At 44.1% G+C, this 23,244-nt stretch overlaps 1 protein-coding gene across 6 annotated transcripts in view; it reads right to left on the bottom strand.

The window, feature by feature from the left end:
* LPP (LIM domain containing preferred translocation partner in lipoma) overlaps positions 1-23,244 on the bottom strand; it is a 323,633-nt gene that overhangs the window by 79,967 nt on the left and 220,422 nt on the right. The window lies entirely within an intron of this gene.

Raw genomic sequence — 23,244 nt, forward strand, 5'->3', positions numbered from 1 at the left:
ACTACACAGAGACAGAACTTTATTAAACATCAAGCACAGTAACAAATGAACACGACTGTTTTGTCCTTGGATTGTTCTATGCTATTATATGTAAACAGACTAAGTAGCTTTCTTTGCTATTCTTCATACTCTCACTAATGTTTTGAATCTAGAAAGACTGGTTACTTTTGCTAGGTATTATAAAAACTGGATACTCCGTAAACACCACCATCTGCTTCTTGCTTCTGCCCTGAGCATGACAGTGTTAAATGACACCTTCCACTGCTATTCTGGCAAGTCCTTGCTTCTGCTGGACCTTGTGGACTGTCTATATATTCAGGGTTAACAGCAGATGTGCTAGATTTTTATGAAGCAACATTGACCATTTCTCATTAGAAAAAAAACCAACAGTGGCTAGATCTCCAAGTAATAAATTTTTTACATGTTATCTCAGGAAACAGCAGATTTAAGCTATATTTCACATACAAAATGCTATATTTTAATGTCCCATTGGTGCTTAAATGTATATACAGAAACAAATGCAGCAGCGCCTGATCTTGCCTGGGGCCTCTTGGCCCTATCATTACACAAATATACTTCACTTGTCAAGGCTTATCTTGTATGAAAAGGGGAGCAGGCTGTTTTGTGTTTTTCCATTGACCCTGCTTATTTTGGTAACAGACATTTTAGGCACATTAAAAAAAAGCCAGGAACTCAAGGAACAGCTGGATGGTACTACTGAGAGGGAAAATGAGGCACTACCATTATACCCATATGCAAATAAAGAAATCGCACCATTTTAGCCCTATGGTTTTGGCTGGAAGAGCTCAGTCTGCTCCATAAAATTACACTAGGAGGTCCTATGCTTACTTGTCTATTTGTTTCAAGATTAAAGGCTTTATTGTGCTCTAAGCTGCTTGCCTTGCCACATCTCTCTGGGCTCAGAGTCAAGCACTCTCTTACTCCCATGGATCATCACCAGCAGTAAAGACCCTACAGGCTGCTTATCAACTCCCCTCCTCTTCCCATCATAATACTGTGGGCTTCCAGGATGGCCTTCAAAGCATTAATTAACTAAGCATTATATTTACTGCTATCAACAGGTCAAAATCTGCATTTCAGAGCAGGAGCCATAAGCTCCTACTGCATTTCAGAGTAGGAGACAACAGTCTCAAAGCTTTGAGTCCAGAGCTGCACAGCAAAGTGCTGTACAAGAGTTTGAACTCACTTCTTGACATCTTGGCTATCGATCCTGGGGTGCTCAGTGCATCTAGGGCTCCTTGCCTGGTCAGGTGATGAGCCTCAAGACCTGTACAGGGCTCCCTTGTGCCAGTCCAAGGTGGCACTACTGAAAGACATCAAGCTGTGGGGGGCTCCAGTGGCAGTGACTGGCACTTCAAGGTGTGGGTCACAGTCTCACCACCAACCAAGCCATATTCCCATCTAATAGGACAAGCACAGAGGCAAACCTAATAAAAATGGGAATGCTTCAGTATTCATACTGATGAAAAGAGATGTATTTACTGACACAGTACACAACTCGCCCAGATGATTCACTGCCACAGTGAAACAACTGCAAGAAGCACCTTCTCTCCAAAGCCTACCCTTTCAGAAGCACCCTTAAAATCCAAGGAAATGATTGAGCTTTGCCCTTTCTTAAGTTTTGCATTTGCAAAGCACTCCAGAAAGGCAGAGCTCAACCGTTTCCACAGACAATGAGGAGTGACACGGCGTGACGGGCTCCCACACGTGTCCGGCGCGGTGACCGCAGCACCCAGGGAGCTCCCCAGCACTCCCCCACCACCATTCACCCCCGGAGCTGGGCTGGAGCCGGCGCCTCTGTCACCAGCACCACCTGCCCTGCGGTTCAGCTTCGGCACCCCGTGAAAAAACAGGCGGCCCCAGCTGCAGGGCCTTAGCAGGTAACAAACACAGAAGTGCCAGGGCATCACTTGTTTCAAAAGAAAAATAAATCTCACCATTTTAATGGTACTAATTTTGCATGTGAAACTTGCATTCATACTGTATTAACAGTTTAAATATAGCTTTCTTGCCAGATGCCAGAATAGGCTAGAAAAGATACTTAAAATATGCAAATTATGTTTCTGTTTTAATACACAAAGAAACCTAAAATCACATCACTTTCCATCACCAAGACAGGTTTTAATATTAGGTTTTTTCATGTGAAAACTATAACAGCAAACAAATGGTTAACCAAAAGTGTTTAAACCACTATCTGCAGTCTCACTTTTAGTCAGCTGTGACATGGGCCATTACACTTCCCAGGACACCAATGACTTAAATGAAGACTACATATTTTGCTTAACATTAAAAGATTATATATATAAATTACAGTTAAAAAAAAAGGCTTCTCAGACCAGAGTGGGTTCTTGGTTCAACATCCATAGCATTGGAGGGCAGGATTCCTGAGCTTTATCCTCAGCAATATTCTTAACCAGTCTGATCCTGCACCCTGCTGTTATAAATGGTGTTCATAATGCTTGGCTGTCTCAAGAGAGTTTGGGAGTCTCAATGAACTCTTCATTACAAAATGCTTTGAGATCCTTGAATGAAAGATGCTGAATGAGTACAAATCATGACTATTATTAATTACCTTTACTAACCAAAATTGTGCCTCCTTTCATTCACATGTGCCTACATTTTGTCTTTTAAGATTATAACATCTTCAAAACAAACACTGGTCTCCCAACATGCCCCTCAGCAGTCTTGTATAAATAAAAGTAATAATAATAATATTTGAGGAAACAATAGTGTGGCAAAAACAAATTACATTCTTTCTGACTCAGAAGCTTCTTCCTTATGTCACAACTGGGAGATTTCTCCATTTCACTCACGCTCTGATCCCAGAATCACCTGTTCTTTTCCTCATGTGTAGCTGCTTTCATTCTAAGAGCTTTCCTGTTCTTCTTTTAACTTTGCACAGGCCATGCTTCTTGAAGAGGTTACTGGAGAGTGCCAACCCTTTTTAACAAAATGGGCACAACTTCCTTTGGAAAGAAGATAGGGAGTTCCAAACACATCAGAGAGCTTAAGCACTGAGTACGCTCCTTCATTTGAGTCTTTCAGGTGACTGAGACAGGGAAAAGGAGGCAGAAATTTAAGAGAGAATCCAGACATCTGGATTCTGTTCAGGCCATCTTACTGTGCTCACCTCTCAGCCAAGGTGTGCTTCAAGGGTGACAAAAAATTTTCAAAGGAACACCTTTTCCAATGATGCAAGAGAAAAGAGAACTTGCAAATAATAATGAGAAGATTGCTACTCATCAAAGGGAGACCTCATTTGCTTGCACCTCCAGGTCTTGTGGTGAAAGACTGTACAGAAGATTATTAAAAGGATGCTGACACAGCTCAAGACAATATGTAAGCAGTAAAGATCAGAGTTCACCTCATCTCTACGTCAATTAGAGCATCTCTATATTTTATACCATCTATATGGATGGTTTTGTTGCTGAATTGCTTTATTCACTTTTAAGAGACTGAAGCTTTACTTCATTTTATACAACTCATTCTCCTCATGAAGAGCCCTCTGCAGGTATCTGTAGGTTGCCTGGATCTCAGCTCAGTCATCTAACATCACGTCAAGTACCATTTGCAAACATGTGTTATTTAATTCATGAGCAGCAACTGCCCAGCCCGTCAGTGTTGAGCAGACCGCACTGCTACCAGCAAGCCCTGGCCTCTCTAATTCCAGCCCAAGCAAGGACAATGGCCTCTTCACAAAATTACCAGGCTGGAGTTGGTCATCACTGGTGATTAAAAACTTAGAGAACCCTTCACCTTCTTTTATATGGAGGTCCCCACCAAAAGCAGGCGGTTTGCTCGCAGACCTGATGCTGCTTGCTCCCATGAGAGTCTGGGGAAGGGTTTGGCAGCCAGCTCACAGAGCAGCTGCACCCACAAGGCACTACCTGCACTTGCAGGTGCTGCTGTGATGCTGAGCAACGTCAGGCAGAGGACAGGACACACTGGCAGTAAGGAAAGAGGGGGTGAAATTAAACAGTGCCATCAGGACCAGAGGGAGCAATACTCAAGAAAAGAAGGAGGAAAGAGTGAAGGGCTGCAGCCTCGAGTGAATGTCATCTTGACAGCCTAAGCTCTGCTGCTTTAGAAGAGACTTGTACATGTTTCACTATCAATTACCTCAGGATAATCAGAAATAATGTTTTCAGAACAAAGCAGTGCCAAATTCTATACTGCACTTGGAGGAAAAAGGCCAGAGTAAATGCCCATCATCTAGATTATAATTTATTTCACCCAACGTACTTACAAAAATGATCTCTCATTTGGCTCACAGCAGTAGAAATTTCTCAACAAAGTCATAATTCTCCTGTAATAGAGTCCAGGGCAGTTAAGTATTACTCAAATAAAAGCTCCAAGTCTCCCTTGAAAAACTGTCCCTGCTCAGGAATTTCCCACAATCACGAGGGAGGTGGGAGCTGAGAAAAGGGCAGCAAGAGAAGAGGAATGATTTTTCCTCAGAAAGAACCACAGGCTGAAGACCCAGCACATCCCATCTGGTGGCCAAATTGCAGCAGGGAGGCAAAGAAGCAGGGGTTATGGGCTATCAAAAAATGCTGCTGGAAGTTTCACCATGGCTATTCAATATTCAAAGGGTCTCAGCCTTCTCCTTGCAACCTGCTGGAACAGGAGTGAGTTGGCTGTTCTATTCCTGTTACAGATGCTATGAATCCTGCTTGTGCAGAGGGTGGGAGATGGCCCTTGGAGGAGAAGAGCCACAGGAGCAGAGAGATGAAGGTCAGATCTGGAATGAAGGCTCTAGCAATGTGGGGAGGGAGACAGGGGAAAGAGCAAATTAGCATTTAGCAACACAAATATAGCAATTAAAAAAGGCAGAGCTACAAAGGCAAGAGAGAAGTGCTGATAGGAAGAGGGGAAAACCACTCAAAGGCAGCATGCAGTAAGTGATTTGAGCCAGAGTCCAGCATCAAAGGGGAGGATGGGATGAGGCAGAGAGGAAGGAGAAGAAAGTGCAGCCTGGCTAGGAGCTTGCAGAGCTGGCAAGAGTCCATGCAGAGAGGGCACATGGAGATATGCACCTACCACAGGGAGAGTGGCTTAGGGAAGACTAATGTGCAAAGGAGCTGTATGAAATAGAAGAATGGACTAATAGCACCCTCAGAGCAGGGAGCAGGCAGGAAAGCAAGACCAAAGGAGAGGCATCAGTGTCAGCTGATTTTATGGAGTAATTTCCTTTGTACAGGGACTATCCATTGCTAACAAAAAACAGGAGTTTCAGTCTATGGGATTGGTCAGACGCTTCCAGACACACGTGTGTGTGTGTGTGTGTGTGTCTGTGTGTTCTTGATGGGACATCAGGAAGGGTAGGCACCCAGGGCAGAGCACTACACCCCTAATGTCACTTTTGATTCCCACATGGAAGGGGTATATGGGGTTTCAAAGTCACATGATCCTCTTTTCCACTTCCCCTGCCACATGTGTGTGGGATCCCACACTTGTCACAGGCCTGCTTTCCAGCCAATTGAAAACTACTTTTAAGGCCATGATGCTCAAGATGGTAAATGCATAGGGGCTTGTGCTGCGAGGATTGTGATGAGTGCTACAGAAGTACCTATGGAGCAAAGGGCAAGGAGAAGGAATTCCCTGCTTAGCACTGGAGCCAGAAGGGTATATGGGATTCCCTAGATTCAGAGCTTCTCTACTGCTTTTCCTCATCCTCTGCTTTCCCATCAGCCTGTCAAAAAGCCCCAGGATCTTGGCAGCCAAACCAGGCTGTGCACTAAGAGAGGGAATCTAACTTCCCCAGCTGCAGCCTCTAAGGCTGCTGCCATCCTGAGGGCACAGTCACTGCGCTGACATACAGACCTAATGATCTACACTGTTCAAGGCATCAAATGCTTGAGGAAACTCACCCTGCTCAGAAGGCCATGCTCAAGATGTATTTCTGTGCCATCTTTTGTGTGAGGCTGGGACTGACTCTGAGGAGGTGAGGAAGAGCCTGATGGCTCAATAAATGAGACACTTGGGAGAGTTAGTTGAACTGACAGCTCAACAAGATACATGTTTAGTTGTCAAAACATTCCTCCATGTACAGAGATGCAGTTAAAAAGGCTGTCCACATCCATCTCGGGCTGGAGACAGGCTTATCTCACCAATTGGTCGAGCAGTACTTCATGGAGAATGGAGTGAACTGGCAGAGGTGGTGGCATGTGCAATCAGAGCTGAGGATCCTGAGGGCTATGGCTCAACACAACACTGTGCCTGGACCATTTTGATGTATTGAAAAGATCACTTTGTCTGTGAACCATTTTTGTGTCCTGTTCAGCCACAACAGCAGCAGCCTCCTTCTGTACTTTAATGATTAAGCAGCTCGCAGGTTGACTGAGCAAAGGCTGAAGGGGAAAAACAAAGATTATATATATATACAATTTTGCTGAATTTACTTGAAAAGGATGGCGAGACATTCAGATGGTGCAAATCAGAGTCGCTCCAGGGAACTCGCTGATTTACACAGCAGTGGAGAATCTAGCTCAGCATACCAAAGAGAGCTATGTACTCAGGTGTACATTGGCTGGTTGAGAGGCACTATTTGAGTCAACAAGGCTGTCCAAGCCTGGCCCAGACTAACTGCAGCTCCCTGAGCCTTCAGCTGCATTTGTCTTTCACAGAACACATGACACAGGGAGAAAACTGGCTCCCAGACTGCCAGACCAAGAGTGAACACCGCAAAGACCCCACTCTCAGGGGATATGGGTGATTGAAACCAGCTTCCTTGCAGGTGACACTCTAGGGCTTACTTAAAAAGTAAAGGTAAAAGTCTCTGTCCCCATCTGTGGGGCACATCTCAGTCTGGCTTTCATGGGCTCCTGTTACCAACTCCCAGCTCAAGCTAATGTTTTTCAGGGCCTCCTCTCTCCTGGCTCCTTTTGAGGAGCTGGCTCCCTCTTGAAGAGGACCTTCAGAGCAAGCATGCCTTCTCCACCTCCCTCCCTCATCTACACTTGTTCCTAAGAGCCATACAAATTTCAATAGCATGTCTAGAAAAACAACTGTGAACACCAAACACGTTATAGACTCCTTCTTTGCCTCAATACAGTGTATTCTCTCCATGCTTCCTTTCTGCCCCTCTGCATTAGTTTTACAATATTAAATAAGGGGCTCAGGCCCACTCCCTGTGTAGGACCCTCATCTGAAAATCACTCACACACTTCAGAGGGTTTGCAACACAGAGGATGAGAAAGTGATGCCAGCAAAGTGCTGGAAGGGATTGCCTGGGGAGAGTCTGTGATTTCCATCAGCAGGACTTTTCAGAGTAGGAACAAACAAATATTTGTGAAGAATAGCTTAGGTAGAGTTGATCCTGTCTCTGAGCAGCAGACAGATCTTCAAGTCTGTTTCAGCTTTACTGTTTATGCTTCTGTGATTGTGATAGCAGTTGTGACATATTCTGCAATGGAGTTGAGCAAAGCCAGCTGAAACCCCCTATGGATCATCTTCAGGGCTGAAGCTGCTTGCAGGAAAGGAACCTCACATGCAGTGTTAAGTTACTTGATGGTTTTGTTCCAAACACTAAATCAAGGAAAGTTTGTTCAGAAATGGTAAGACAAAGAAGCTGGGTCCTAAGCAGGCCCTGCCCTGCTTTTACCATCTCCAAGATGCTGTATCTCCAGCTTTGACTCCAGGTGCAAGAGACAGCACATTCAGAGCACCCACTGTATGGGCAGTAAATATTTGTGTTAGACAAACAGCCGGCTTCTTTTGTCCTGGCCCTCAGGAATGCCCATCTGGCACTCGGTGCTGAATCTCTATTAAAACCTCCCAGAAGCTAGACAGGATGCAGTGAGTCTAGCCAGGAGCATGGAAATGGCAGGCAAAAAGCATTCAGAGAATCATCATAGGTGCCCCAGACTGCAAAATGCTCCACGTATCTGTTGTGCAAAGACCCACGTGTGTCCGCAGTGGATTGAAGGAAAGAAGTTACTCCAGAAACATCGACGCAAGCTCTCCCTGCAATACCTCCTTATGGGGAAAACAAATGGTGGGGGAGCTATCTAATCTACTCATTGCAAAGTCTTTATGCCACAAGACAGTATTTACTAGCTGGTACCAGACAACATTCAAGCAAGAACAGAAAGTCACTTTCCCAATGCTCCTTGTGAATTGCTCCCATCTGTGCAAGAGAGCAATCCAAAGCCCTTATGCCCATGACAGCGCTGCAATCACACGCTCCGTGTTTTACACCCAAAATAGCACCAGTCAGACCATGGTGAGGCTCACACATCCCATGCAGCTGTGCTGATGAAGAGGAGCCACTGGAAGTGGCTCTGGGGCTGCGGGTTGCTAGGGAACATGGCAAAGCTGCTGCAGATTTCCCCTCCGCTCGCTGGCTCTTTCCCCTCTTCCCATCTCGCTCACGCTGTGCCAGCGTCTTCGCCCCGAGAGTGCCGCTCTTCCTGTCTGAAGTGTGCAAAAACAAATCTGCCAGCAACAATGGAGCACGATTGCTTGGCATGTGTTCCTGAGGAAAGAAATCGCTCTAGCTTTTGATATTCAAAGGCAGCCAGCTGATGGGTCGGAAAAAAAATCCATTCTCACCATTTTCTCCATGTCTGTGTGTTATTTCATCCCACCTGTGCTACAGTTAAGGGTGGGTGGCAAGCCCAGGTGGCACAACTCAACAAGCTGAGTTTGTGGGAGCTGTTTCAGCTTGCAGACGGCAAGACTGGTGCCCTGAGTGTCACACTCTGTCCCCTGGACCCCTTCACTTCCCCTAACGTGCCGCTCTTTGGGAGGTGGCTGCAGGAGCCAGCAGAACTCTGCGAATGTGGCTGGGCACTACATGGTGCTCCCACTGGTCCAGCAGCCAGAAGGGCTTATGAAAAAGGGCACACAAGCAAAGCAAGGGCTACCAGAGAACTGGGAGGGAAGGGAAAAGAAACTTCTGCCTTCTTAAAAAAGAGCTGGGATAAGGAGAGACCAGTGACCAAGGTGGAAACATAAGGCTTTCCAGTATTAATGAATCTTTAAACAATTTGACTGAGTGATTAGGAAATGCAATGCTCCCTTACTGAAGCATTAGAGATTTATATTTAGATGTTGGGTGTTTTTTTCCACCCTGCATTATTTTTAGCTACTCATTGATGCTAGGCTGGTGGTGGCTGCTGTTGGATCAATGAGGCTCTCCTGTGATGGTAGCTGGGTGAGATATGCCAATAGGAAGTGGGATATCATTCACCCCAGAATGCTGGAATCCCTGTCTGCAAGAGGAGATAGCAGGACAGCAGAGCAGTGGCTGGTTTCCCAGACCTGTACTCACACACCGAGGCTGCAGGCCTAGACAAATGTCCTTCAGTACCAACAGGGACTTAATTAAACCCTAAAAGCAGCTGTGAGGAGACACCTAACAAGCCTGTAAAACCAAGAAATAACAAGAGAGAAATGATTTGGAAGTGACTTTGAGAGATTGCTTAATAAACCCCTTTATACCAAGAAGGAATAAAATAAAGTATGTGTTTGACCTATTAGACATGTTAATTCTGGAGACAGAAGAAGAAGCATTTAAGCTTCCTAGTAACAGCACACCACAAAACTTGGGTGTCCACAGTTCTTGTACTCATAACGCTCTTTGGACAAGGGGAAACTCACATGATCCCAGGGCAGACCAGACCTGCAGTTTCTACCCACTGTAGGGTTTCATCTTTGAAAGAAACCATCACCTGATGATGAAGGGGTAAAAAATCCAAGACGTGTAAAACAATAAAAGACTAAATGTTATGTCAAAAGACTAATTTCTTCTTCACTCCAGGTAATTTGTAATTAGACTGCTTTGAGATAGGAGGATTTATGTTTCTTCCTAAGAACAGAGCCTCTTACACAGTGTGACAGCATGATCTCTTATCTCAGGACAAACCAGGCAAGGATGGTCAAGGTCTCATCTTGAGCTTCGCTCAGCAGCACAGCAGCAGCACACCAATATGCAAATACCTTCCGTGGAGTCATGTTATGTATCACGTGTTAACCTCTCCACAAACAAGGATGAGTCTCATTTTACGAGGGAATACAAAAAGCTGAATGCAAATGCATGCCAGTATATCAAAATTCCTATAGAGAAATAGCCTTGCACCACTGTGTCATCCTCCAGAGACCCTGGAGCAAGACCTTAAAAATGAGAAATAGTGCTAGCATCTCCTAGAGAAATTGTGTGAACACTACTATCCCACCTTCATTTCCCCTTTAATCTGCATTTCAAAAATTATATTCACCTGCAGACACATGCTAGGTTGATACATGTCAGGCACACTTTATTCTTCAGTTCAAGCCATATGGTTCTAATAATAGTGGCTAATAAAGGAAGAGTATGTTTTCACTTGTAATTTTTCAAATCTCATCAAAAAATGGTACAACACAGAACACTGCAGACTGCAGCACAGCACATGTGCTCAGTCACATTTTGCACTGCTCTGCACTTGCTCTGCTAATGGCCCTTAATTAATATACACAACCAACTCAGTATCGAGTGCAAAAAAGAAAGTGGTACAACTCTGTGTTTGCAGAAATGGTACCTTAAATTAAAACAAACAATGCAATTGCAAGTTTATTAAAAGTGCATTTTGCAATCAGAGCCCCGCAGCAAACTTTGGAAATAGGAAGGAACAGAGGACATAAAGTTATCTAATGGGCTTTTGGCAATCTTTTCACATCAGAAATAAATTTCCCAGTAATGACAATTGCTCAAGGCCAACCTTGACATCTTGGTCTTGGCATATCTCAATAACCTCTGTAGTTAAAATCATCCATTGGGCACTTCCAGGAAAGACAGGCACTAGAGGAAAATCAGCAAGTCACAACCATAGCTAACTCAATCAAGTTTAATGGAAACAAAGGGCTGTGACTGGTATTAACACCCTGGTCTAGAGGTAGGGAATTTCCAACTAATTTATTGTGGAAAAAAGTACCATTCACACAGTCATCCATAGAGTACATAGTGTAAACATACTGCAACAGAGCATTCAATATAATAGCCTGGCATCATCTGACCCCAGATGAAAGAGTAAGAGGATATATTTACACTGCACAAGACTCCAGCCTCCAAGAATGCACCTCAAGGCAGCAGCAATGTGATCTTTTAGCCAGCAGTGTCCTTAGCCTGCCACAAGTGCTGTGCCAATCTGCCACAAAAGCATAGGTGTGTGCAGGCAGGCTTGCTGAGGGAGCTGGAGCAGGGATAGCAATCCAGCACGCTCTGTTCCACTACTGAGGCACTCACTGTCTTCCAGCTGCCTCCCACAACTCTGAATGAGCCTGAGGGCCAAGCAAAGTCTTCCAGGTGACTTTTTGCTTATGGAAGAGAAACTCCACAAGCCACAGAGAGGCTGAGCTGGCAGCTGCACAACGAGCTGCGGCAGACAGGTGTCCTTGGAGAGCCCAGCAATGTGCACGTGGCAAGAGAGGACATACAGACTCAAGAGTCACAGCTGATCTCTGGGCTGAGCTAAAACCATGTTCTCTGAACTCCAGAAATCCTACAACGAACACAGGCTTTCTCCAAGGGACAGAGGCAAGGCATAAGGCCATGCCAATGGCACAGTTTTCAACTAAAAGCTGAGACCATCAAGCCTAACTCAGCACTTAGGGAGGTTATTCCAGGGGGCCTAAGGGACACAATCTCCACTGAGGTCCATTCCATGAGTCTGACTTGACTGTACACAAAAAACCTTTTCTCTAGGGGCTTCAGAATAAATAGGACCAATTTTCTTATTAGGTATTTGTCTAATTGCTCAGGGTGTCACAAATTTTAGTGCAGCACTAAACATTAATTCCCATCTTACTGACATGTTTATTGTCTCAGTTCTTTGGGAGCTGAAGTCTTATTTTTCACCTCATGGGTTAGGAGACCAAAAGACAGTGGCAAGGGAAAGAATAAGATAACTATCTGCCTTCTCAAGCAATTGTCAGTTGTCTCTTCTCATTCAGAGAATCCAGCTGTTTGCTGTACATGCATAATCCTTTAAATACAGGTAAGTTTCCATCTGTGGCAAAGATACTTTGCACAAAGTTAATGCCAGAAGCTTACACTCCTCTTTTAGGGGATACCCATGACCTCTACTGAAAAGCATCCAACAGGGGACACTTCTTGTTAACATCACAGAAAGAATCATTAAAAAGCCAAGCCTTCTGAAAAGGGAGGGGGGAAAAAAACCATGTTGCTAATAATCTAAACGGTTCATTTCAAATTACGCATTTTTAGTCCATGATCTATTTTTTCTCTTATCAGCAGCTTTTGAATTTTCAGACCAGATCCCCACCAACACCTGCTCTCCCTGCTCAGTGAGTACTAGTGCTAGCACATAGTACTAGCTCTAGTACGAGACCTAGCTGAAGCACACAGTTCACGGCTGCCTCCACTTTGTATCCCATGCACTCTCCCAAAGCTGGCTGCTGTGTTTTCAGCGACCTGAGAAGAAATACTTGTTCCCTTCGTAATTAGGATTCACAGTAAATGCAGGAAGCGAAGCAAAAAGAACACAATGTTCAAAGCTGCCACTCACGGTTAAATAATTAGTCAATATTACGCTCAAATGCTGCCTCCAGTGTTCATGCCAATCTGTACAGGGAGACATTTGTCCTTACATTACTTTGGCGCCTTGTTTCAGTAATTTCTATAAGCTGGCAGTCTGGCCTCAGCAGAGAATGGGTCACACCACTTCTAATTCAGATAGATTACTAAACACAAATAAGAATGGTGGGAGATTAAAGGTGGTGAGGTGTTAACAAAGCTTTGGTAAGAAATAGATGCAAGAAATCCTTTCACCTGATTTTTATAAAGTGGGCCTTGTCTAAAAACAAGGGGCTAATAAGCTGATAACTAATGCAGAACCATAATCCTGTTTTGCCTACATGTTCTGCTATAGTTACACACAGAGAAGTACTATTGGCTCCCAATGAGAGGGACTTGGTTGCTTCTCCTCACTGCATAGGAACCCACATCTTTGCCTACCAGTCAGTAATACTATGGGTCCTGGTGGGATTTTGAAATGCTTCCCCAGTCTGGAAACTGCAGTTTGCTGGGACACTGCTCCATCTCCATGTTCACGTTGCACCTCCCAATGCAACCTTTACCGTGGCTATATTTTTCCCCACATCTAGTGTGCGCTAGAAGGATTTCCTGACAAGAGGAGTTGTGATGGCTTATAGCTGATCTAGAGCTGAACTTGATTCTTTTGGAGTGCTAGGTGATGCCTGAATGAATGCTGCTGCTTGTCTAAATAGGCTAACTTAGAAAGAAAGCACAAAGGATTTCATGAGCAATAGGAACAAGTACAAACCAACTCCTGGAATGTTCCTGCATCACCTGCACACTCATTCTAAAACTCTTCCATCAAATGAATGGAGACTGTGTAAATATTTAGCTTAATTGCCTAGCAGCTGCCTGGCTCATACCTGGTTAGGCTGAGGAAGTTTCACTTCCACCTCATGCCACCCAAAGGCAGGAGTGCTACAGACATGAATTTTCACTCTGTTGTAAAATAGAAGCAGGAAGAAAAGCCAGCACCTCTTCCAGCTCTGCTGAACCACGAAGCCCCTGCTGGGAAGCTGTCCACAGGGAACAGCGTTACGATCTTAGGAAAAATTTTCTTCCAATGCTTTCACCAAGACTGAACTCAGTAAGGGTCAATAAAACAGCTGCACACAGCAGATGAGGCAACAAATAGTGATCTGCAGCATGAACAAGCCCAACCTAACATCAGCTCTTTTTCATAACATTGGCTGCCCCTGGAAAGGAGACACTTCTCCCTGATCTTTGCCTGGTACAGAGACTGCTCTGATTTGGGCTACTAAAAGCATTGCTAATAAAACCAAGAGCATCACTGCTAAAACCAAGAGCGCGTCTCACAAGCAGGCCCTGCAAAAGCATCCAGCCAGCTAAGTACAGTTCTAAGTACAATTCAGATGTCTGCTGGATATGGAGACTAAGGAGCACTGTGCCAGGGCCTGGACACCCTGCCCAGCCTTTAACACCATGTGAAAGAGGGGAGAGAGCAGAAACACTGGTAAGAGGACTCTGAAATTATTCATTTTGTCTGAGTTTTACTATGCATGCCTGATAGTAAGTTCATTAATCAGATAGCTCACATCTGGATGGCCACCCTTCCCTGGCTGTTTCATCCATCCACACAGCTTGCTGGAGGAAAAGACAGTGGGATGGGATCCAAATTAGAAACTATTTATGATTGCTGAAGTGGAAAATTAATTGCTTTTCTTCCCCTTCTTCCCCCATTCTGAAACACCCCTCCCAGGGAAATGTGTGCTAAGAAGTCCTTGTGAACAAACACATGGAGAGTAACAGAACAGGGTCCATATGTACCAGCAACCAAAAATAAACTGAAGTCTGAAATCCACACAGTCAAGTGGATTCACAGTGTCTATCTCTACACCACAGTAACAGATGGTCAGTGAACTGTTACAAGACAGACCAAGACTAGTTAAACAGATGGGCAGTATTATTTTTATACTGGTTTATAAGCGAATACTTAAGTTTCCCCTAGGTTATCTGAAATACCATCAAAGAAGCACACACAATACCCATCCAGACAAAACCAAATTCTATGAAAGCTTCTGCCCAAGGAAGGCACTGAGCTTCTTATGGCTTTCTGCTGATGCTGCTAGTAACTGTGGCAAAACCTTCGGAGTTCAGGAAGGACAGACCGAGGCTGCACACCTCTGGAAGCCTTGCTGGGATGGCCCAAGGCTGCACACCTCTGGAAGCCCTTCTGGAAGCCCTGCTGCTGCCGAGGGCAGCTGGGGCACTTGCTGTGCTGTGGTGGCCCCGCAGAGCTCTGTCCAATGCTGAAAGAGCTGTGGCAGCAGCGGTGACATGTGAGCCACAGGGCTCCTGAGACTGCATCCACTCATCTCTCTTCCTTTAGCAGGTTTTGTCCCTGTAGTTAATTCACAAAGTAGTTGAACTCCACAGCTCAGCTCATGCTGGGTGGACAGAAGCAGCAGCATTACAGAGGAGGAAAGGGAAATGGGGCATTTTAGAAAAGACATGCTTTCAGAGACTTGTCCATGCTGAAGGGATGCGTGAGAAAGACCAGAGACACAGTCTGACTTTTCAGACTTCTCTCCATTTTTGCAGCTTGCATTACTTTTTTTGAAAATCTCTCACCTACAGACACATTGGGCAGGTGCACTTTGCCTTTCTCTGGGTTTAAGCAGAACATTTGCGTTGACAAGAGGCAAGACAGACTAAAATATAAGTTAATTAGCAGCTCACAGTACCTTAAATCACATTCAAAAACCTGACCCAACATTTGCTGAAGACACTGACACATCTCATTGCCTGACATCGCAAAGAAACTGGGCTTTTAAAAAACTACTGAACACCCTTAGACAATCTGAGCAGCCCACTCTTTCCAAGATGGGCAGAAGAATACAAGAGACAACCACATTCACCTACTTGCAAGAGAAGAAAGTTCTGTAAGTGCCCATAAACTGAAAGAATCATTCTCCTGCCCACAAGATGCCTGGTTCACATTTGCCCTACACCTTTTTTTAGCATTTCCTGCAGTGGGCAGGTGCAGATTAGTTAACCCCCACTTTAAACCCATTTTTTACAACCAGAGTGATGCACAAAGGCTTCAGGTGTAACTATGATTCAGGCCCCCCTTCAGCATGACTGCTGCAATTAGATGTGGTCACAATTGTTGGTTCAATGGTTGGTTTTGAAATTCAACATCTAAATCCATTTCTTACATTTCAAAGTGATCATTATCTTCTCACTGTTTGAAATATTGCTGACTACTGCTATGAAGCTGCAGGGGTTTGCCTGCAAGCTTAAGAAGAGCTTGTACTTGCACTTCTTTATAAAGAAGTTTCACTTCGTGGCTGCATTATCTGTCCAGCTGCCACCAGAAAATAGTGCTAAAGAAAAATGAAACTCTCTTTGCAAGTATTTATTCCTAATTTACTAAAGGCTAACAGTATCTAGTGACAAAACCCAAAAAAGTTGTCATTGAAACATTTCATTTACCTAACAGCTTGAAATCTCCAGGCTGAAGATTATGTGCACACACAGGCCTGTGTGCTAAGTCTTCAAATAAAGAAAATATAAAAGCTTTGCAGTTCAGCCACTGGGAGACTTTTAAGCATTCACAGCTTCATCGCTTTGCACATGAAATGTTAATGGGGCAACCACGCAGGGCTGGCTCCACAGATAATGGTTCAGATAACAGTGGCTTTGTGATACCTATCACTGGGCCCAAGAGGTGAGGGGGCTTGTCTTGCTTCATAGTGGATGACTTCTTGTCAGCATGTCACCTTCTCCAGGCAGTTCAGGAGTTTATTACATCTAGATAACACCCTTCTTTCTCTCTGGCACTTGTTTATTAATGCCTCACACAACTTGGTGATTCATCAGAGAAGATGAAGTGGTGTTCTGCAGCAGGCAGACAGCCTCCAGTGCATCCACGGCCCTGGCTGAAGTTCAGGGCTTTAATTTCATTCATTCATTTACTGCAATTCCTGGAAATCCAGTGCTGTTCTAAAACAACGTGATGGCACCTAACAAAGGTTCACAGCTTGTCAAAATAGGTCTGATTTGTATGTTGTGTAAACAACATTAAAGGTTTGGAAGTTTAGCATTAAGCCTTCAGTTATTAAAATGGCATTTTAAAACAGGCATGACGAGAGAAGTTTGCAGAACACATTGTCAGTGTGCCTGATAGCCAGCACAGGGGATCAGTCTACACTGTGCTGCTCTGTGCTGTGCCACACACCAGGACACACTAGGACAGCAACCTACTGCAGCTCCCAGGCCAAGGGTCAAAGTTCAGAGAGCTCTTTGCTGTGAAAATTAGTTTTTTTAAACCCTTTCGCAATGACACAGAAAAGTCTTTGTAGATTTGCTCGGTAGTTGAAAATAATCCAACTGAGGAATTGGCAATATGAAAACCATGTGCAAATGTAGTAAAGGCTTTAGGCCTGATGTACCAGAGGTCAACGTTGTGAAATTCTTTGCACTAAACTTACATTACTTTTACTCTTTCCCTTGGGCATGCTTGCAACATCCGAATTCCACTCCTTCAGTCAGAATCTTTTTAACATATCCTCTCCACACTCTGCTTTGAATACTAGAGAAAAGAGTTAGTGGGAGAACAAGACCAAGATTTTTCAAAAATATAATCCCAGGTATATAGTATACATGTGTATAAGACATACAATATACAGAAAGATAATATACCTATAAAAGCATACACCCACCTGTAAAAGCATCTAGGCCATGAATCTGGGTGACTTCATGAAGCAGGTTGGAAGTGCCACACCACCAGTGTTTAGAAGATGGAGTCACTTGTCTTTGGGCCTAATACCAGTGCAGGAAATTTCACCTTGGGCCTGCATTTCTAAACTTATCTCAGAGGACGAGAGCCTTCAGACACTGGAGCTGCGATCCTCTGAGACAGCATGGCAAAGAGGAAAGGAAAGCTGTGCACTCTGGACAAAGACAATTCAGCTCTGCTGGTTTTTTGACTAGAGTACATGCATGTTTTATGGTCAAGTATCATCTGCAGGGAGATTGAAAAATACAAGGATGCTTAAAGGACCTGATGTGACTCAATTTCGCTTAAGGGAAAAAAAAGTGGTGCTTACTATATCATAGGTTAAATTTTGGCTCGGCCAGAGTCAGTAGGAGTTTAGCCAAGGCCAGGTTTTGAAACTGTAATTTCTCTTCAGAGACCAGCACAACCTAGTATTAGATTTACCTCACAGTCTGATTTTATCTCTGCAGAATGGGGCTTTTTTGGTGGGTAATGCAAGAGTGACTGTTCCACTGAATGAACAGTGGAACAAGATACACCAGATAACTATTGTTATAGCAGAAGATATTAATACTACATTTAGTACATTAACTTTGATAAACATACAACTGCAGAACCTCTGTGCCACAGTTTTAAGTAACACCAGTCTGCTGAAGCTTGGAGGATGAGCAAATCCCTGCTTTTCAAGAATAGGGAATGATACCTAAATTAACTTCAACAGTTAAAACCAGCTAAAATCCATTCCTCTCTGTTAAATAGAAGTTTATTCCCAAGACACACTTTTTAGATACTATTTTCAATCCAATTCTGGAATTTTATGGACCAACCTGGTGTCAGGGTCGTTGCTACAGCAGTTATATTAGTTGTTACAATTATATCTTCCTTCTACAGAAAACCATAAACCTTCCCACTTGTTGCACAATGCTGCAATTACTCCATAAACTCTGCCAGTCAGTTCGTTGACTGCAAAATAAAGTGTCAGTGAGAGCCACTGGCCTGCACAGAGGATGAGAATGCAAATGGCAACCAGGGAATTCACCAAACAGATTTATGGAGGAGAGTTTATGGGCTGTTATCAAAACGTCCACAAGATTCAAACTTTCCTCAGCAAATAAAATTTGTAATTGTAAAACAACAGTATTGCAATGGAACTTTCCACTGCAGGATGTGAGGAGAGAAGGAAGCACTGCTGCACTCAGGGAGGTCACGCTCGCCCCGACTGACGCCCTCCAGGTCTTAATTCCCCTTCTCTAACTCCCGTGGTTAAAAACATCCCCCTGCTTCATGTGGTGATTGGCCTGTTTTCCAGAGGGACTGGAAAATGGTCTGCTTCTCTCAGGGGTGTGAAGAGAACCTCATGGTCTGACTATGAAGAAGGAATATGGACAGGATGCCAGCCAGTTGGTTTCTATCTTCAATTTCTTGGACTACTGCACACTATCAAAAGTCTTTTGCTTCTTCAAACCCTGCAGTTCCTCTTCAGCTGATCTGTGAAGTTGTTTCATCAACAAACTCAATAAAAACTCTCAGTGACAAGCCTACAAGAGTTATGATTTTTGTCATCTTTAAATAGACATCATAAAAAAAAAATATTGTCAAGTTGCTGAATTCATTTGCTGGGAATTGACACTTACTGATAGCTGCTACTAAGGGATAATGTGGTGACCTGCTACAGTAATGACCAGATAAGAGCTGGCAGTAAACCAAAAGGGGAAAAGAACTTTAGGTCAAACATTTTCAAACTCACGTGCCTGAAGTCAAGCTTTAAAATACATCTGTAAACACTAAATAAGAGGTCACCTTTTCTGAACTGCTGCATCCCCTCAGCCCCTACTAAATCAAGTGCATTGTGCTATGGAAAATCCTACCTCAGGCTGCTCCTTTAGCAGCCAAATACAGATGTGTATTTCTAATGCTGGGTGCCAGAGAGAAAAAATTGGCCTCAAAGGGAAGAAAGGGAAGAGAGATCACAATGTATTACAGCTGCACTATCATATTCTCACTGCACAGTTATTTCTAATGAGAAAGATCAGGGGCTAACCTGTGTTTGCAACGCTCGGGCTTGAGGCCTTGATTTTATATTGAAGGAAAAGAAAATCATGCTTTGGCAACAAAAATGAAGATTTCCTTGTTTTGGGGAACAGAGAAGACAAGGCAGCTCAGGTCTCAAGCCCTCCCAAATCCACTCCCCAAAGCAGCTCACCACCCCCATGCCAGGCCCACATCTCTGTTCATATCAAACCTGGCACGGAGCAAACATCTTGACAGGCTGCCTCTGCCGGGGCACCCTCTTAGTACCACACCAGCAGGAATTCAGGTCAGGAGCCCAGCAGGTATTTGGTAGCAACACTAGGATTCCCAACAAGAAATGGCCTTTACCAGGAGAAGTGTCTGGAAGGTCATCCCTGATACTCAGTCCTGTTTTTCTGATGTGAATGGGATAGTCTCCATGGAGAGTCTCCCAGATTTTAGTTTTCTACGATTCAATGAACGGAGGCATCTGGGGTGACCCCAAGGCACCTGGCTGTTCCCTTAAGAATGTACATTTTTGGCAGAGACATCCAAACTCCTCCTCTCTGCCAGCAGGAAAGACTTTTAGCATCCCCTGCTCCTCTCCATGCTAGAAATCAAGAGGGAAAGTGTAGCCAAAAAGGGAAGACAGCTGCAGCGACCTATTAGTTATACCCCACTCTCAACTGGGAGTTTCTACTCCCTCTCCCTGCCTCTTTCCACACAGTCATTGAGTCCCCAAAACTGTTGGTCAGCATTACCCAAGTTGTTCCGTATTTCCCACTGCTGCTGAACACAAGAATTAGGAAATGATGCCCTGTCCCTAACAAAGGTCACAGATGCACAGAGCTGGTCTACCACAACTGCCATCTCCAAGGCACCCTTTTGGTAACGCCACCAAAAAGCAGGCAGGGCAGAGGCTGCCCAGCTTAGATGCTGCATTACAGAGCTGCTGTCCTGTGATGGAGCAGTTAGGGTGGTAACCACACAGTTAAAATTTTGCTTCCAGCACACAAGTGGCCTGTTGGGTGCTAAATGCTTCAGTCTGTCCGCATAACATGACCTGAAACCCAGAGAAATCCATTGGGTCTGAACCTTTCTGCTTAATTTGATCAGATTTGCACTGAACATTCTCAACATGGCTGTCAGTGCAGGACACCAGCGACAGGGAGGGAGTGATGGATCCTCACCATGGACAAAAGTGGGTGGTGGACGTGTGAGGCTGAAGATAAACACCCTGGTCATAGTCATAACAGTCCACCCAGACATCTGAACAGAGGTGGTGGTAAAAAGAAGGGTGAGGACCACAACAAAGAAGCAAATGAAGCTGCAGACCAAGTGAATTTATAATGGATCTTGGTGCACAAGCTACAGCCAGCTGATCAGGAAGGAAAAGTATAAATGCAATGAGCAAAGCCAAACCTACTGTAATCAAGATCAAAGACAGTATGCTTTGTTGTGCTGGTTTTGGCTTGATCCATGACATTTGGACAGTTTCAGAGTAAATTAATTAAGGGGAAGGCAACAACCTTACAAGGTAACCCAGGGATACTGGGAAATTGGTACCAGCACCAGCATGAGTTACTGGCTGAAGAACAGCTTGGCCATATCAAAGCTCAGGGAATAGGCAAGTGACACCTAGGAGGTTAATCTCTCTTGCAGATGGATCACAGGGCCCTGCAAGGCACAGCACCCACATATTTCAGCATGACCAACCTGGCAAGCTGCAATCCTGTACGATTTAAACAAAACGTGTCTCTTAACCAATAGATTGAAGGTTGAGAAACCTCTGTGCATGGCAGATGCCAGAGCCCGCAGCCAGTGAAAGTTCTTATGCACTAGAGGACATGGCTAGACCCAGCTTTGGGCCTGAAATGACTGTGACAGAAGCAGAATATTTTCTCTTATCAATGTACTGCTGTTTCCTGCACCATGTGGTTAGATCAGCGCAGGTGACAGTGCAGCTGAATGGTGACACCACATACCACAAAGATTAACTTCTCATAGCTCTTTGTGGGGCTGAAGAGGTGGAATCTGACCTCAGCTTTCATTTGGTCAGTCTTAGATAATTCAACAGGGCTACTAAATGAGGTACAGAAATAACAGAGTTATCGTCCCTTGCTTGAGACCACTGCAGTCTCTCGAGCTCAGAGCTCGGCTCTAGTAGCCAAACCAATGTGTAAACCTCATGTCTGTAAAAACTGTCTCACAGGCAATAGGAAACTATGCTTCATTAAACAGCAACTCAGCAGCTTGCACATGTGCTGTGTTTTGTAATGTAACAGATTTAGGAATAACAGTGTCAAGTTTGGAAAAGTAGAAGTCAGGAAGATTTCTCAAAGCTTTTGACAAGGGGGTTTGCAGTCATTTCCCTGTGGTTTCTTGTTTCTCTCACACTTAAGAGAGGAGATGCATCCTAGAGCTCTGTCAAAAGCCCTCACAGTCACTCTTGCCTAATTCTGAGCACTGAGGTTCCTAAGTGCTGTCCTAGGCAATAACCATTCCAAAGCTGCTTTTGTTTGTGGTAGACGTGAATCCTTAGTGTCCTGCTTTCTCTGTGTCTTCCGTTCCTTGGCTTTGCTTTGCTCTGCAGCAAACAGGGCTTCTGGGCTTTTTCAAGGCTTGCTCCTCTACTTCGGTCAGAGTTTCTGCTTCTTCCTGCTGTAACTTTCTGCCTTCTCTTCTTCATCCAGGAAATTTTATCAATGGTTCAGAGGACAACGCATTAACTTCTAGAATGACTGCTGGACCAAGACTGCGCCGTCCTATTAACATTTGTACACTTTACTTCTCTAAAGCAGTGTCTGTAGCCAAGAATTACAAAAAATTGAAAATGTCCAGGCTCTTCCATATGCAAGATTTCTCTGCCTTTTATTTGTGTCTTAGGTGCTGTAAAGAAATAAAGAGAGAATATTTCCTTTGTTCTTCTAAATGCTGCAGGTTCTTCAGGGTCTGTCTCATAGCCAGCCCCAAACGGTAGCAAATGCTGTTCATGTGTGCAGCTCTGGAGAAACTGAGCTCAGTAATGCATCCCTGGAGGAGACTTTTCAAAGGGGGATGCAAAACAAAGTGCCTGACCCCCTTGTTATCACTGGTGCCAATACATCCTAATGCCACCCTCCAGGCCAAGTCACAATTGTTAATTTTCATTACAGGGCATTGTCTCGTAAGCTCTGGGCATCCCAAAATAGGCAAGAGCATCTGGGTGCATTTCTTTTGAAAAGCAGGTGCACAGGCACAACTTCTGAATGCTGCAAGTAGGCAAGAGAAAAATAACATTCCCTTTTTTGGAACTTATTTTCGGTGGTTGAACAATTCACAAAGAGAAACTGTTAGTGCAAACACTCAAAAGGTCAATCTCTAAATAAACAGAGAGAGAGAGAGTGATGAAAGGGGTTAGTTGTTAGTAATGAAGCTGAGATGATCACAAGTCAAAAAAAGCAAAGCAGCAATGAAGTCAGAGCACTGTGAGCATGCTAGAAATTTTGGCAAGATCACACGTGAAGATACGAAAAGCAAAAGTTACACATTCCTCAGCCTGAGATGAAACATGCCCCAAAAAATTCTTCTTTACTTTTCTTTGTCAGCTACTTCCACTCAGTTTAGGAGGATCAACAACCAGTTTTGCACTAGAAATGAGCATCAGCTCTCCCCACCTAAATGCTATATTCATACTAAAACAAAGGATGAAAACAGACCTAATACACAAATCTTGTTTTATCTTCATGCCTGAACAGGATTTCCCTCCAAATTAGATGAACATTTCCCCCTGACAAAATACCAGTAAAACATGGTGTGCAGTTCACATTAAAAAAAATCTGCTCAAAGTCAATTAAGAGAAAAAAACAAACAAAAAAGATGATGACAACATTAGACAAACAGTAACAGTTGAAAATATTTAGGGAAACTTTGATGATGTAAATACTGTCCATAGGTT

The sequence above is a fragment of the Coloeus monedula genome (assembly GCF_965178545.1).
Source record: "Coloeus monedula genome assembly, chromosome: 10".
Taxonomy (NCBI): Eukaryota; Metazoa; Chordata; class Aves; order Passeriformes; family Corvidae; genus Coloeus; species Coloeus monedula.